Source organism: Stegastes partitus, unplaced genomic scaffold (assembly GCF_000690725.1).
Source record: "Stegastes partitus isolate 25-593 unplaced genomic scaffold, Stegastes_partitus-1.0.2 Scaffold223, whole genome shotgun sequence".
NCBI lineage: Eukaryota > Metazoa > Chordata > Actinopteri > Pomacentridae > Stegastes > Stegastes partitus.
Window position 1 is genome coordinate 332,530 of NW_007577954.1, and position 18,170 is coordinate 350,699.

Genomic DNA, 18,170 nt, shown 5'->3' on the forward strand with positions numbered 1-18,170 from the left:
TGTTGTTTTGTGTTGATTTAACTTAAATCTGGATTTTACCTGTTAAACACAGCCATGGACAAAAGTTAACATACACTTGTAAAGACCATGTATAACATAACACTCGAGAGTTTCTAATGATTCCTATAACTCTCTATTTCTATTTCTATGAAGGGATAAAATAAAAAATGTGTGTCTTTGTCACAAAAAAATCATACATTTTGGTTCTTGCATACATTTATTTTAGGTCCTTTGAAAATATGATAAAAATCTGTTGAATGAAAAATATATACAGCAACTTGAATTATCAGTTTTAGTGATGTGAAAAATGTTTTTTATCACATTTTCTTAGTGGTATGACCTCTTACCTTCTTGTGAGTGCTTACAGTTGACTAAAACTGCTGACTTTGCTGAGGCAATTTAATTAGGGCCCATTTGATACACTCACTCGTCTTAGTGAAACACTACAGTGGGAAATTCTAAGGAGTTGGGAACAGATCTAAAGAATCAAATCACTGACTTGGAGCCACTTCAAAACCCAAAAGCAACTGTGCAGTTGTAAGTATAAAGTACATGGTGCAGTTGTGTCACTGCCACGATCAGAAAGAAAACACAAACTATCACCTGCTGATGAGAGACAGTTGGTCAGGATGGTCAAGAGGTAACGAAGAAGCAGCAAAAAGCAGGTCTGCAATGAATTAGAAGCTTCTTGAACACAAGTGTGAGTGTCCACAGTCAAGCTGCTGCTGTTCACATGGACAAAGAAAAAGCCCTCTGGACCAAAGTTCTGTGGTCAGATGAAACAAAAACAAAAAAGCTATTTAGTCACAATGACTAGAAACATGTTTAGAGTGAAGAAGGTGAGACCTTCAATGTCAATAATTCCAAACTTACCATCAGGCATGGTGGTGGTATTATCAGGCTCTTGGGTAGTTTTGCCGCCAGTGGAACTTATGTTTTAAGAAAAAGAAAAAAGAATAATGAAGAAGGAGGATTATCTCCACATTCTTCATCAGTCATCAGTCAGAAGGTTGGGTCTTGGATGCAGTTGGGTGTTTCAATGACCCCAAAACACACATCAAAGATGGTAAAGAAATGGCTAAATCAGGCTAGATTTAAGGTTTTAGATTGGCCTTTCCAAAGTCCTGACCTAGTCCTCTTCAAGAACCTGTGGACGGTACACCAATTCTGTCAAGACGAGTTTTCACAGATCCAACCAGAAGCTTGCCACATGCTTGTGGATGGCTACCACTAGGCGAACAATTGAGGTAAAAACGAAAGGAACATTTTATCAAATATTGTTATTGCTGTATGAATATTTATGACCAAATGGATTTTGTCCTATTGACCAATAATAAATTCATGAAAGATTCAAAATGCGTGATTGTTTGTTTGTTTATTTTGTTCTTTGTGACAACAGCACATGTGTCTGAGTGGACCATATCACATGACAAAACAAAAATGATTACAGCCAGTTTCATCCAGGCAACACACTTTTTCTACATACAAATGAGCTGCAGTAAAAAAACGCTGTAAGTGGAATGAAATAGTCTCCAACATGCCTTTAGTCCAGTCTTTTATTAAATTCGCCAACCAATAAATTTGCAAATGTTTTTATGACAGCCTTGAGACAAAGCCTTGCAGGCCTCCTGAGACATTAGTTCAACCACTTGTATTTGTTGCATGCTGTAAAATGGACGGAACACTACTTGACAGCCAATCTGTTACTCATTGTCACTGGAGCAGCACTGTGACATAATTGATTAGACTCTCTGCCTCTTTGCTTTAACATTTATAATATACTGGATGAGGTGCTTCATGCAAAGACAGTGTGTGTTTTTAAGGCTGCACTTGACTGTTGAGATGAAAATGGTGCAGTATGAGGGATGCAAGGGTATATGGGATGCATTTACTCTGTTGTATAAGTTGCTAAATACATGCAGTTAAATGCTCATTTGCTGTCCCTGTGAAGCTTTCAACTCCTCTCGTGTTTTTTTTTTATTTAGCAATTTGCAATTTTGTACTTCAACTCATACAGCATTTTCCCAAAATCTGTGTTCTGTAACTTTCACCACGCCCGTTCAGACTCAGTCTACCTCTCTGTCAGGCCAGCTGTCAAACATAGTTCATGCAGACCTTCAGAGCGCCAAACGAGTGCTCCAGACTGCCAACTGACAAAGACAGAAGTGTGGTAGCCCAATTTGAAATAACTTTGCAATCTAAAGAATTACAGAGATTTTTTTCTTCTTCTCAGATTTAATCATCTTAATATACAGAGAAATAAAAGAGGGAGCCACAGGGTTTTTTTTTTGGGGGGGGAGAGGTGGTAGGTCAGGTCTAATAACCCTGTTTTGTTTGTACAGTTACTCCCACTTAATCTCATTACATATTTCAGTGTAGCCTGGATAGCTTGCAGTAGGGTTATTATATGAATGAAAAACACCAGTAAATGAAACACATTTAAAATAATGAAAAGTTTGATGCAATGACACAGTGCGTCACTGAGGCGCCTGAAATATCACTATTTCAGAGTGGAGGGGAATTTCAAGCCGAACTGTTAAACTGTCCGTAAGCCATAAACAGAGCGCTACTCTAAACATGAGACATTATCCTGGACTGTGCTTGCCAACTGAGCCTGGAAACTGTGATCTTTGTGGCTGGAAATTCAGAGGCTGTGGTGTATCACTTCCAGCAGCAGGACCTGAGGCGTGATTAGTGTGAGATTGAGACTTCTGGGCGACCCCAGTCCTTAACTCTGATACCCCTCCATTCAGACTGGCAACCGCCGGACAACTGGATCCAAACCGCTCCAACACCAGAGGCCGTCCACAATATCACTTTGCCTTTTTATTGGATCCATTTAAAGGGCCTTTCTCGCTGTTTGGAATATTACAGGAAAGTGTTGTATGTTTGAAAAAGAACAAATATTGAAAAATTCTCCTTTCAAATTATTGAAGTCCCACTTTAATTCTATATATTATTTTTATAGGGTTGTGTTATTATTATTAAAGGAGTCAGTAAACAAAAGAATCTCACCTCATGGCCCTGTTCTGAAGCGTCTGAATCCATCACACTGCAGGGTTAAACTGAGCCGAAGCAGAGCTCTCCTGATGTCTGTATCACGCCCTGTCTTTCAGCTCCATTTCCTTCAGCTTTAGTGACACAAATCTTAACATCTCCTTTTAGAGGACATCATGCTTTGAATGTAGAATTTACTTACATTTTTTAAACAGTTGTCACATTACTATTTATTCACGTTACACAGCAGCAGCAGTAACTTCATTAATTACTGACATATTCTGGTGTAAATAAATAATTTATGCACTTTTTTAATTACTTAATTTTAATTTTATTTTTTTAAATATATATACATTACCAGCAAAATTTAAACAGGGAAATTTTCTTCCTTGCATATCAATCTTCTCTGAATTCAAAGATCGACTGTTAGGTTACTCGACAATCGGCAGATCATCTTCCTCAGCTTCTCACCAGAAGCAGTCAGTGTTCCATCAGACAAAGAGAGATTAAACTGTGGAATAATATTACTCATTTAGCAAACAAGTGTCATAATGTTGAAGGTTTTAAGAGCTGTTTAAAAGCTCATTTGATTGATTTATATTTTACATCTGTCTGTATTCATTTATACTTTGCCTTGTTTTTAAAACTCTGGATGTTTAGTTTTTTATTGCTCAACATATTTTATTCTATTATTGCAGTTCTTATTATGTTTTTATCATTATTAATATTATCATTGCTATTGTTATTATCATTATTATTATTCTCTAAAGATCTAAGTTGTCTTCTTCTTTTTCTTCTGTTAAATGTGGAGGCTTGTTATAAATCATTTTGGTCTTTTTTGCCTCCTCCTGCACTGTATCACTAGTTTTTCTTATTACTTTAATGTAATGTATATTTTAAATGTGCAAAATAAATCGTATCATATAACAAGTGGATTATTACAGTATGTTTTACTGTTTCGCTGCTTAAATGCAATAATATTTGTAGGAGTGATATTGCAGAGAGAATGAAGCCAATTATCTCATCACCTAAATAAAAATAATAATACTAAAATAAATAAATAAGAATAATAAGGCAACTGACAATTAAATAAAGAAAATATCAGTTCCTGTGGATCCTGTAGTGTGTTTGGTTCTGACTATTGAACTGCCCTAGTGAACTGAATTTGTTTTTAATTTTAAAAATTACATTCAGAAAACATCTCTTTTCCAAAACCACCATGCTGGACACAATGTGTAGTTTTAACGAGAACTACTTCTATGGGAGTAAAAACAGGATCCATGCTAGGCTAAAGGCTAACTCCTTCAGACCAGCAGAACCGTCCTCCTGCTCTCCAATGTCCGTTCCCTCCACAGCAAGTTGGATGAGCTACGTTTGCTGAGAGAAACCCGCAGAGTGGAGGGACTGCTGTGTGTTTGCTTTAACAGGTACATGGCTCCATGACAACATCCCAGCTGGAGGGGACGACATCATTCCGGGCAGACAGACAGACAGACAGGAAGCTAGCTCTGAACTTTTCCAGAGCCGCTGCAGGAACAGGACTCTTAACATTGTCAGGGACTCCTCACACCCTCTCCATGAACTGTTTGAACTGCTGCCATCAGGTAAACGTTTCTGGAGCATTAAAGGAAGAACCTCCAGACTGATCAACAGCTTCATTCCACAAACTGTCAGAATGCTGAACTGCTGATCCAGATATGCAAACACTTCTTTATTTAATTGCTTTTAGTTTTTGGATCCCGAAGAAACGCTCTCTCATCTTATTTGTACTTCTGTTGTATGTACAGCAACATGACAATAAACTTGATTTGATTTGATTTGATTCAAAGCCTTTATCTGTACCTGCTTACTTGCACTATGGTCTGTGAATCCAGGGTCAACTCATATGGACTCCCCTTCCTCACAAATCCTACTCTAACCACTGATATCACACAATCAGATAGTTTCGTCAACTGCTGTTTCCAACTTTCTCGAGTTTTGCGAAAACATGAAAATTTAAATTCTACAATTAAATGAAACGTACTGATGAAGATCATGTAACATAACAAAACAGACCCTGAGTTGTTTAGTCATCTTGTTTTTATCTGTTTAACAATAGAGCAAAAGTCATCATGGACAGTTTGTGCTCTGATGAAATCCATTCAGCTACCACAGTTACTTTACAGATTATGTTCGTGTTGCTGATAGAATCACAATGCTGCTTAATGAGGTGGAACATGTAAGGGCAGCTTTTCCATGTGTTTCTTTATTAGATGTGTTATTATGAAGTCTGATTTGTGTGGGAGATAATGACTGTACAAATACATTTGGCAACAACTGTTCCTTTGGCAAAGCCAAGTGCTGCTCGTGTTAAATTTCAATAGCCATTTCTTCTAAATGTGTTTCTGAGTCTGTGTGTGTCCTCTTTGGAGACTACACTAACACAACCTCCAAGGCACATTCAGCTGGATTATACCCACCTGTATCAGATGACTTTGGGTCCACCACAAAATATGTATCTTGGCTCAGAAAACGTGATTTATTGATTTGTCAGCTCCATTTATTACATACTGCAAGCCCACAGGCACAGGATGACAGGAAATTGCAATAAATAACCAAGACGCTTGCAGCGAAAACATTTGAGGTTTAATTTCATCCATTTTAAAATGTTTTTTTTTTTTTTCATCTTGCAATTCAATTGTCTGCCTCCTGACAATTTAAAAAAATAAATATTCATAATGGGTCTTTTGCTTGGAAGTTGGATAAAGACTGTATTTTAAAATGCTGGAAGTATTTCATCATTTAGTCTCCACTGTTTTTGCTTTCTGGCAAATATATATATATATAATTCTATGTTTATAAAAACTTAAAGTATATATATATATATATATAATTCTATGTTTATAAAAACTTAAAGTTTTTTAAACATAAAATTTGTTGACGTAAGCCCACTCGGGTGGCAACTAACCACTGGTATTTACTGAAATAAACAGCCATCTATTCCGATGAAAAGTGCACAATTACTAAATGACTCACTGAATAATCTATAAAAACAGTAAAAATGCTGGTTGTGCACTTTTGTAATACTCATTAACTGGATGTATAACCTAACTGAAGGCATTCCAACAAAGTTTTGTGTCAGCACTTGTGTTATTAGAAATTTTGACACCAAGACTTTTATTTTTATTGTTAGTTATAAATATTGGTTATTGCTCTCCCTCTGTATTAATAGCAGGTGTTGGTATCAGTATCATCCATCCATCCATTATCTATACACCGCTTAATCCTCACTAGGGTCATGGGGGGCTGGAGTCTATCCCAGCTGACTCAGGGTGAAGGCATTGGACACCCTGGACAGGTCACCAGTCTATCACAGGGCCACACTTAGAGACAGACAACCAAGCACACTCACATTCACACCTACGGACAATTTAGAATCACCAATTAACCTCAACATGTTTTTGGACTGTGTGGGAGGAAGCCGGAGAACCCGGAGAGAACCCACGCTGCACGGGGAGAACATGCAAACTCCACGCAGAAAGATTCCGGTGCCCCCACCGGGACGCGAACCGGCGACCTTCTTGCTGCGAGGCAACAGTGCTAACCAACTGTGCCACCCTGCAGCGGCATCAGTTTTGTCACTGACAAAAAAAAAAAAACACTTAAAAGTTGGTTGCTGACAGAAAAAACTCAGGTGAGTTAATGCTAGTTGTCGTATTTATCTGTTTGGCAGAGATAGGTGACCAGCTTGCAAGCTAAATGTTTGAACGAGGAACAAGTCTTAGCACAAACTTGCACACAGGTCCTTTTATCCTTTTATATTGGGGCTGTTTAACCGATGTTCTAAAGCACCATCAGTCTACTTGCAATTTATTTTTCATCTATTATTAAATGTGACTCACTGTACAGGGAATAGGTCAGAAGAAAAAAGCTTGAGTTTCTTTTTCAACAACGCTAAAAGAACCAGCAGTAAAAGTAATAAGTCTACTCCAAATAAACATTACAAAACTTTCCAGAAAACCAGAATAATCATGTATGCAAAAGCATGCTATGTAAGCAAATTAAATCCGAGAGTGAGCCTGGAACAATATTCCAACGGAGCAGTTTTACTGAGGCAGACTTCAGCTCCTGTTGCCTGGAGCTCTGAAGCACCCAGCCAGAAGACACAAAGCAATAACAGAAGCTGCCATTTTTGAATGAAAAGTGAAAAATAAAGAAAAAAACAAAAAAGTTCATATGTTGCTCCATTATTGCATTCTTGTCACATTTCAACCTTTATTCATGCTTTGTTTTTAAGTAAGGTTCTGCACAGGCAATTGAAAATTCCCATCAAACCTCATTCATGATTTATGGGATGTTGCATCCTCTCTATCAACATGACCTTTTGTATTCATTGTGATTTTTTATTTATTTATTGGTCAGTGAAGTGAGCCGCTTCTGAAAACATCTCACTAAATGTAGAAGACTGACTTGGTATCTGACATGCCTCGATAAGTGAGGTCAAACGCACTTGAACTCTGCTGTGTGTGTGCGCATGCTTGTCCTGTACACTCGGTTGGTAGCTTTACTGTAAATACAGCACCTGTGCTTTGTGTGCGTGAGGGACGTATTGAGGTTGTGCCTGCAGGTCTCCACGAAGCCACATCACTTTTACTTCAACACTTGCAGATCTGTGAGGTCACCGTGCGGCGGTTGGACATGCTGTGCCACATGATTGCCCTCCTGCCAACCTTGCCCCAACTTCTTCCTGCCTTCTTGTCTAAAGTGCCCCCCTCCCTCCACTGTTACCGGGGAGAGTGGAAGTGAGCTGATGGATCGGGAGTGACAGCATGTGACCCACAACTCAACTCTTCAATGTGGAGCTATTCTACTCATGGAGGCTTCCCATCAGCCCCTGCAGCAAGCCAAACCTCCATCTGTACACAGACAATCACACTAGCCCACTCATGTAACATGGCAAGTTCATGCTGTTGCACTTGGAACATCGTGGGACCGAACGTGGACTCTCAACATGCTTTTGAATAAATGGAACATTCAAAGATAAATGTAGGAGGCATCCACTTTATACCTGCTTATTGTCATTTTATTGTAAAGAACACAAATGAACAATGACATTGCTAATATTCTTACGACTTTACCTTCCATTAACTTAAAATTCTGAGGCTACAGTAAATAGTAAGACAGTATATACGGTCAGAAAAGCCCAGAGGTACAGTGTGTAAGAGTGTCGTTAGATGGTATGCAGACGGGAGCATGTGTTTGTCTCTTTGACAAAGTGTCAACATCATCACTGGCTTCATTCTGAAGAAATCCACATTTCTGAACTTGTCATCAGAGTGGAGGGACAGTGTGAAAGAGGCTGGAGGTTGGATGACCAACAGAGCTTTTCATTAAGGGTTTGGAAAAGATCTTGTTTTGGCTAAATGCAAATTAATGTGTTGTTTTTTCTCTCTCTCCTGATAGATCCACACATCACACATAATACATCCAAAGCTGAAAATCTGATGGATACTTCTGACGTTTTTCAATATGATCATTCAGCATGAGCACAAAAAAACGTTTCTGTAAGACGGGGAGTGTTGTGCCCAAACCATGCTACAGAAACACACTGACTGTCTAAAAGAATGCCAGTAAGTGAGCAGTCACATAGTTTTTTATATTAGAACATGATAGCAAAAGATACATGAACATTTTGGGGAAAAAAATGCTAAAATGCTTTATCCTTGGTTTTTTCCATCGTTCCTATTTGCTCACAAATTGTAAAAAGCAACACTTTAATTTCTGCTAAACAACATAAATCAAAAGAAAAAAAAAGTGTACAACATGTAACGATTTCAATCAGAAATTCATCTTTTGACTTTGCCTTAACCTTACATACTTGAAAAAGAAACTGGAGAGTTGAAACATCATTTAAACTCTGTGGATGCTTTTACAACGTGCCCTTCATGCACACACAGTTTTAGCGTTCTGCTCTTTGGCCTTTTAAAATGGTAAAAACGGAGGGAATGACATTGAAGAAACCAAAGCAGGGAATATTCTAATAAACTCTATATATTTTTCTCCAGATTTTCAGTAAAGTAACCGCTGAGATGATACAGTATGTTTACATTTACGGTTCTCAGTCTATGTTATATGTACAGTACGGCACATGTTGTATGCATGTATGTTTATTTATACACTCGCTGAGCTCTTCATTAGAAACACATGTGCAGTCTAATGCAAACTCATACAAAGCTCAGCCATAGATTCTCCTTTTAGCGACTTGTGGTGGTGAAGTGGACTGTATGTATTGTACTGAAAAGTGCTCCTATTATTCCTATAATGCTGCATTTTGTCTCCTCATGTAATAAGGTGAGCGTAGAATTATCACCTTTGTGACAATTTTAATCATAAATAAAATCACAAGTTTCATAAAAGTTTTATTGAATTGGACTGCATTAGATTACTTAAGCGTTCCTAATAAAGTCCTCGGTGATATTCACAGCATGGCATTGTGTAACTTTTGTTGTGTTCATTGTAAAAAAAAATAAAAATTGTTGTAACTCATTCAGATGATTGTTTTTTTTGACAGTGAGTGAATGAATGGCCATGCTGGTGGAGGTAGTAGATTTTATAAAAAATAAGATTCTCATTGTCCGCTTTCGGCCAACAAGTCCTGAAAAAACTGAGCGATCAAAGATTATTTTGTACATACAGTCAGATTTAAATTGTTCACAGAGGAGGCGAATAGAGTCAATAAAATAGAAAATAACACAGGTGTACAATTGTACCAAAAAATTACTAAAAAACACACATTTAATTTTCTTTGAAACAAGATGCATCACAATTAATAAATTAATAAATTAAATGAATCATAGTTAATGGTCATAATGTAAACTATCTTTAAAAAAAAAAACAGTTTTGGCTTTAAAAAAATAAAATAAAACAAATACTTGTAATTTCCTTTACTAATCTGCTCTTCGTAATATTTATTCAACATCCGGTTTTAGAGGGACAATCACAGCTTGTTGCAGATTTTTAAGAAGCTCTGGGAAAGTGGTTTTGACATTTTGGCTTTTCAAACTTCTAAAAGAAATTAAAGTAATAAAATCTGTAAAAACCTTGACTGACCACATGTGAAAATCAGCTGCTAAATAATTTGCAAAGTTAACTGTGCAAAACAATCAACCCAAAATAAAACATGACCAACGAAACTGAAACGAGGGCAGAACACACGGCAGCATTTCACAGTTCAAACCACTCGTACACTCGCTGTAGCAAGTCCATTAATATGTGAAGAAAAACATTTAAAAAAGAATATCTGCATGTTAGCAACACATATGTTAGGTCTAAGATTTAAAGTTCATGTCAAGTGTTGCAGTTTGCAGTATTTGTATCTATACAGTATAAAATTAGTGATTAAATAATTAATTGGGGATTTATGAATAGACAGCGCTGTGAATGATCTACGACCAGTCAGAACCTCAACATCCCACAGTCTGCTTTGTATTTTTAAGAAAGGTTTGCACATAATTTTGTCGTACAGGTGCAATGACAACAAAGATATATTCTATTTTATTTGATTTAAAGTATTTCTCGCTGAAGCAAAATGGAGTTGCATTAGTTACCGACACACAAATCTTATTTTGTTTATTTATTTTTTAAAAATTTGTCTGTGTGGACCTTGGACAACTTGCTCAAGCCTGCATATAATGTGAATTTCCTGACAATTCACACACGCCATGTGAGTGATAACCTGAAAAGTTGACTTTGAGATTCTAAAAGCAGATCACTAATCCATTTAAAAAATAATAAATCATCTTATTACAAAGCCTTAAATGTCCTTTTTGCCTGTAAAAACATCTCTTCTGCTAAGGAACTAGAATACAGATTTCTATGTTTTATGGGCTGAATTTTATGAGAAAGTCTCCTCCTCCTTTCACATACCTAATCTGATAAATTACTCACAATCCCTTAGAAGTCGAATCAATAACACACCACCAAAGTCAACTATATTGTGAGTTTCTTTTTCCTTTTCTCTCCGGCTCCTAAATATGTCAAATGCATGTTTACTGCACACAGTATAAATAAAATTCACCCTAAGTGGTTGTGCCAGGTCATGGATGCTGGCGCTCTCATTTGGCCCTGGATGGCCTTAATTCCTTCTGTCAGGCAGTAATCAGGTCTGTTTCACATAACGGGCCATTAGTTTAAAGAGCAAATCTGCTCTCGGCGCTGCTGACAATGGACAAAGTGTGTGTTTGTATGTGTGCTGCAGGAAGAGGTGGTCTCTGTATGCCAACCCTGACCTGGCAGGGCTAAAATAGTAGGAGGGATGGATATGTGGAAATAGAGGAGTTGGAGGAAAAAGAAAGAAGGGCGGCGTTGCGAGGGGATGGCACAGCCGCACTCATCGGAACTACTCGAGGAAAATGAGGCTGACAGGTCAGAGTGTGCCCCGAAGATGTTTCCATTTTAGCTCCATTCAAATCTGTAATCGCTGCCCTCCGCGTGAACCCGCTTCTCTAAAAACTCAAAGATACAAACCTTAAAAAGGAAGTGGCTTGTATCTGCCTCATCCCCAGGGGCCGCGGACTTCAAACCGTCCCCAGAATGTCGCGCTCTCTCCGGTCCCGGCGCCAGCTTTAGGAGACCTGAACTCAAAGGTTTGTTTCAAAATAAAAAACATGCAGGAGACAAGCATTGACAAGAAGATTACAACTCTATGCTATCACCCACCAGCCCAGAGGACTCCTAGAGAGATGTCGTCGTCTCGTTAGATCAGTCCTCGCCAGCACAGTCTTGCGGCAGATAATTGGAAACATGGTGGGGCAAAAGTCACACAAATACCTAGCACTGCAGTTTCACCATGGCCCGGTGAAAGTTAATTCTCTCAGCGGAGAAAGGCGGCTCTGTGCAAGGCTGTATTTTCTGTCCGTCCATGTCTGGCAGAGAGGAGGGGGAGGGGGGGTTAGGCCACTCTTTACCATAATAGCTTCAGACACAGCCAGCATTTGCTTTCATCTCTCAGGGGGAGGACTGACACAAACGATTTTCGTTCCTCTCCGGACTGCCTCTATTGGATAATCCACACATGTGCGCTTCACTTTTTAATTGATTTTATTTTTACTTTTTCACAAAATATGTTTGTCAGAAAAAAGGGTAAATGATATTTGTTAAAAAAAAATTAAAAAAACATGAACCAAGGCAATGCTGGTAGAAATAAGGTTTTTATATCACGGCTCAAAAAAAGTGCTTTTCAACCGGACAGCTTTTAATGATGCAGCTCAAACCACACTGTTCAGTTTGACTGGGATCTTGAGTGACAAAAGCTGTTATGCAACGGCTGAAACCAAATTCAAATAGAAAGCTATCGTAATATTTGGTTAAAAGAAGAAAAAAAAAATAAAGAAAAACTTCTGCTTTTGTGGGTCTGTACTTCTTTCAAAATTGTAAATACCAAAAAAGAAAAAAAGAAAAAAAGAAAAAGAAATGATTCTCTAATCCATGAAATTTCTGTCAACTATGTTACAAACAGAACTAGTCTGAGATACTACTATTACTACTACTTCTACTATTACTACTACTACTACTACAACTGCTACTACTACTACTACTACTACTACTACTAATAATAATAATAATAACAACAATAAAGTTGGTCTCAAAGCCATGGGACCAAATGTCAGTATTTAGTTCAAGAGTGGACATTTTGAACCTTATCTATAAAGGTATACGACATGATGGCTTCCTAACAGTGCTGCCGTCTCACTTCTCGGATGCCATTTGCAGAACCTGTGCAGTAATGTACAGCCAAGCTAAGAGCACAGTCAATCTGAGAGGAAAAGTAGTTGATATGTGGCTAGCTAGTTGAACAACTGGAGGTTTCTAATCATTTTTGAGTCATTCTACAATTGGAGATGAATTTCATGTCGACTGATTACAGACGGTCTACTATGATTAGCATTCTGTGCATCCTGTGGTCATACTGTGTCATACTGTTTATGTTAATTTATTTATTTTTTTTTTAAATCTATTTTAGATTTACTCTAATTACATAAACCTGCAATGTGGAACTTTTGTCTCAATCGTCTGGCATTCATGGCCCACTTTCTTTTCTAGACTGTAACTGGCAAATGTTCCGCACTTTATTTTCAGCTAGCTTCTACAAAGCACCGTGTGTTTCTTGTTCACACATTCACACCTATATGCACACACTAATAGAAATGCTTGAATACCTTCAGGAGCGACTTACGCTTCTGTGGCTTGACCAAACAGGCTTGCACTTAGTGGACAACTTGCTCTGCCACCTGAGTCATTTCCGCCCTGAGCAACTAATATCCTGCCTCTGAATGTTGAGCTTGTTTGTTTGTTTTTTATCTGGAGCATGAGGAATATGTTTTTAAAGGTAAGTTAAGATTCCCAGGTTTTTCTTCTGTAGTCTTCTGATGACTGTAACCTACTCCGTCTCCATCACTACGGTTGCTCACCTCTTCATGTTGGATAAACCAGTCATTGCTGGTTAACACAAAACACACTGTTATCAATGCACCCATGTAGGAATGTTGCTACTGAAACTCTTGTATACAGCAACATACAGAGAGATGTACCTGAAGCTGAAAGGCTGAATTAGCAGAACAGAGTCCCACACAGTCTTCTGAGCAGCATCACACAATGTCACTTTCTCCAGTGGTGAAAGGCTCAGTCAGTAAATTGGCTGTTTTTCATTGCAGAAATGTTAAAACATTGTCACACTCCAGTAACATCCATCCATTATCTATACACCGCTTAATCCTCACTAGGGTCACGGGGGGCTGGAGTCTATCCCAGCTGACTTAGGGTGAAGGCAGGGGACACCCTGGACAGGTCACCAGTCTATCACAGGGCCACACTTAGAGACAGACAACCAAGCACACTCACATTCACACCTCAAGTAACATAAATTTAAGAAATCCATATATGTTTATGGAATATTTGCACATATCTTTGTCAATCAACATGATGCACATATATAATAAATTACCCATAGACATAAACACAAAGTCTGTTATTTACCACATGTTCATATCTGGCTATATATCAGACTTTGGTAAAGAACAGGTTTGTGTGCCATTTGAATGCCAACAGAAGTCCCGCAAATAAAAAAAAAAAAAAAAAAATCATAACAAAAAAATGAAAACAACAGTGAGTTTGACATTTGCGTTTTAGACGTAGTCACAGTCGTCTTAATATCACTGAGTCTTCCTTTCATTTATTGTGGCATCATATTAAATTTTTGTGGGGAAAAAAAAAAAGTCAGTGGAGTGTTTTCCTCCTGCTGAGAGACAGACTGTCTTCAGATGACTCGTGCATCTGGTCTGAACCACCTGCGAGTTTTGTTCATGCCACACGTGAGCGTCTTATATTATCCCGACGAAAACAACCCAAACTTTGTATGTTTCTGCTGTTTTCCGAAGTTTGTACATCAGCAATATGTGCTCAATGAGGCACAAGTTATTTTATGTTTCCCCTTCAGAGCGCCGTGGCCCCCACGCCTCCAGGCCAACTGTACTTTCCGGAAGCTCTTTTTCCTCGCTGCGCCCTCCAATCCTCCTCCACCCTGTCAGGCCCCCACTTCTTCTTCTTCTCCCCCTCCTCCTTCCTCCACAACCAGCGACATGGCATTTGCACTGCTGAGGAGAATGTGAGCTAATGAAAGTGTAAAGCCTGTGTTCACTAGAGTATAAAATTCACATTTGGCCAAGACCGGCTGTGCAATCTGATATTATGAGCCCGGCCGCAGAGACAGCGAGGGCTTGAAATAGCACTCAAAAAAGGCACAGTGAGGCAAACAGAGAAGAGGGACACAGCCGAAGTGTATTTTGGTGAAATGTTTTTTTTTTATTATCGACAGCAGGACGAGGTTTTGTTCATTTTGTAGCAGAATAGTTAAGAAGTGTCAGACATCCTGTAACTGTGTGGAGTTAATGTTAAACCACAGCTCTGCCTGAAACCTCATCAAGGTGGCTCAGTCTTTGTCTAAAAGAAAGAAGAGGTGCGAGAGATGAGCCAGATGCAAGGTACCGTACGCCGCCATCTTGTTGCTTGTATACACAGAGCAGCCGCTTGCCCTTATTAAATGGAGGTTTGCCGTGGACAGAAATGCGGTCAGAGGAGGCGTAAAGTCATGACGCAAACAGCGTGGGGAAAAAAAAAAAAAAGACTCCAAGCCTCTCTCTGTTGTGACGAAGCAGGCGGTGTTGGAGATGGAGAGATTTCTGTACAATTAAAAAATAAAAGACATTTAATTAGATCGCACCTCAGCCACGGCTCCTCTTGCAGTAAAGAACTAATTATCTGCTCCTCGTAGATACATCTTTTATCATCTCCGTGCTCAGCAGCCCAGTTCGCCTTATTGTTTTTGAACTAGTTATTCACAAAAGTGCAGTAAAGCAGCGACGCTATTATCTATCTGCACGATGAAATAGCGGCAGTTGAGGAAGTTTAGGCAGAAAAGGCGAGCGTTTTGTTGAAACAGTAGCCCCGCTTCACCCAGGTCAAAAGTTCAGCCACATTAAGGCCGGTTGACCTATTTTCTTTGCTGAAACTTGGGAATCCATCTTTCTTCAGTTTGTCCTCTAGCCTCTGTCTGTTCACATTAGTCACTACAGCAACGTCTCCCTCCCTCTGAAATACTACAGCCTTTCAGTTATGTAAAGATTGAATCTGTTAATGCTTCGTATCAATAATATAATCAGGACTTGTATTGCTGTTAACACCCCTAACGATATGTAATAGCAACACATTACCTTTATGTCTCCACTGAAGCGATGTTTTGAATTTCTTCCTCATATTTTACCGCTACTGATGTCTTTATATTGGAATAATTACAACTGCTACTACTACTGAATCACTTGTGCTATCAGCGTCTGCCCCTATGCGCCTCTATACATGTCTTTTATTGTGGCCTTGCTTTTATTGCGTTTATTATTGCTGCGTGTCTGTGTATCGCCTGCTTTTGTAGATGATGGATGAATACCAGATAATGTAGCACAAGGTTGGTTTTTCATTATTCATCGTCGCTGTGAATGGTGATTCAGTCTTACATGTTTTAAATAATAATAAGCCTAATTTCCCCTCTTTATTTTTGTATTCAACTAACTCACGCACCGTTACAGTCACGTCCGTAAACTGTTTCTGTAAAATAGCCCAAGAAGCAACATAAAGGTACCGATGCTATTACTGGTTTACATTCACATGTGTTCGTTTGGTAGATGTGTTTATCTAGCGTGCAAGTGTATAATGTAAGCCGCATTCCACATTACAGCAGTGCTGCAAGGCTGCATGTGTATGAAATAACACACGTAAATACGTGTACTCCCCTATAGTGTTATAAAGAACACCTGTGCAATCCAGTCTGATATCTTATACACCCCGTTAAAACACATGAAGGGGCCAAAAAAAATGAAGAAAAAAACACCTCCAGCACCCGCGATGAAACACAGTTGGATTCTCTTATTTTTAAAAACATCAACAAAAATTAAAAACGCGTAAGATTCATTAAACTTTAAGGTACATCAGTTGTTTTAAATTGCATTAAATTTCACAGGTGTTCCTAATAAAATGCTCGGTGAGTGTGAACATCATTTGGAAGAAGAGAAAGAACATATAAAGACGCATTTACTCCACTAGTTTTTACAGGAATACAATAAAATAAGACAATAAATGAACATATATTTACACCAAAAACTCTTCATAAAATATGACATCGACAGAAGTGTTGCCGACAGTAAATAAAGAAAGTAAAATTTTTGTCGCAGCTGAATTAAATTGCTGCTCATATTTGAATATAACAGTAATAAAGAGTATGTACAATAATGTTTAATATTATAACACAGGCAGACACTGTATTATTTAGATTTTACAATATAAATGGAAGTATCCAGTGACATACAGCAATACTACTGTGTAACCAGACCTTATTTGAATATTATAGTATCGCGTTATCACACAAACGCTATTGTAAACAGACGTCTAACATGATTCGGATCGTGGAAGCAGTGCACATGAAATTCATCATTTCACAGGCAATTATGATGATTCATTGTTAGTCACCGTCATCAGTCACAAACACCGGCCAAAGTTTTCGAGGATGAGAGGCTGATAAAAGATAGGGGTCAAAAGTCGGTTGTTTTTCTGCCGCAGAACAGGATATGTGCGCGGGGTGAGTCAGTGGAGCATCTTGAAGAGCCAAGCTGGCAATTATCATCAGGCAGGAGCAGAAATTACAGCCATAGCTATATGATTGCACGCTATCACATTTCAGCGAGGCCGCGTTCAGACTGAAAAACACAAACTTTAGCGGGCTCCGTCTGGACTCACCCTGACACTTCAAAGTTCATTATATTACGCTACAGTTTACATGGTATACACGGAGGACAGGGGGATCTGGAGGGCAGCATTTGTGTCGTAGGTATGTAGGCCAGTATGTGTGAGAGAGTGGTGGCCCTTTAGCAATAGGCCATTATGATTATTACAGGGATTTCTCCTTCACGTTCACTCCCTGTAATGCCATGCGTGCTCTCGGGTTTTTATATAACCAGGTGAAGCTGTGTCAGTGTGTGCTGCTCAGCTCTCAGGTGGACCGTCCGTCCGGGCGTTCGGACTCGTTCATCCACAGCTCAGCTGATAATGTGCCCTCGTCTATAAAGAGTATGAACAGGACACATGAGGTAATGTGACTGTGTGCTGCAGAACAAAGCGTCTGATCAAACATAGTGTTAGAAAATAACGGATGTTTGAGATGTGCCCATGTATAAGAGGAACAGTTTGATCATGTTTTCTCTATTTAATTAAACTGTTGCATATTTTTTTAATAATACGTACAGATATTAGTGTCTTAATTGAACAAGAATAATTTAAGCTATTAGCAAAATGTCAAATAAATGTAAAAAAATAAAGAAACTTTCAATGAACAAAATTCATCTTGTTACCAAATACGCATATACTCAGAAAAATGTCCGTCACATGTCACTTTACCGTTTTTCAAATTTAATTTAAAAGAAAATGTCAATAATTATTGTCTGTGGTTTTAAAATGTTGCTCATAAAAAAAAGGTAGTTTCACTCCAGAAAGTATGTGACACTGAAAAAACCGTCAATATTATCATTATTTTTGTGTCAAATATGTTCAAAGAAGTCAAACAAAATTCAAAAGCACTGCATTTTATTATTATT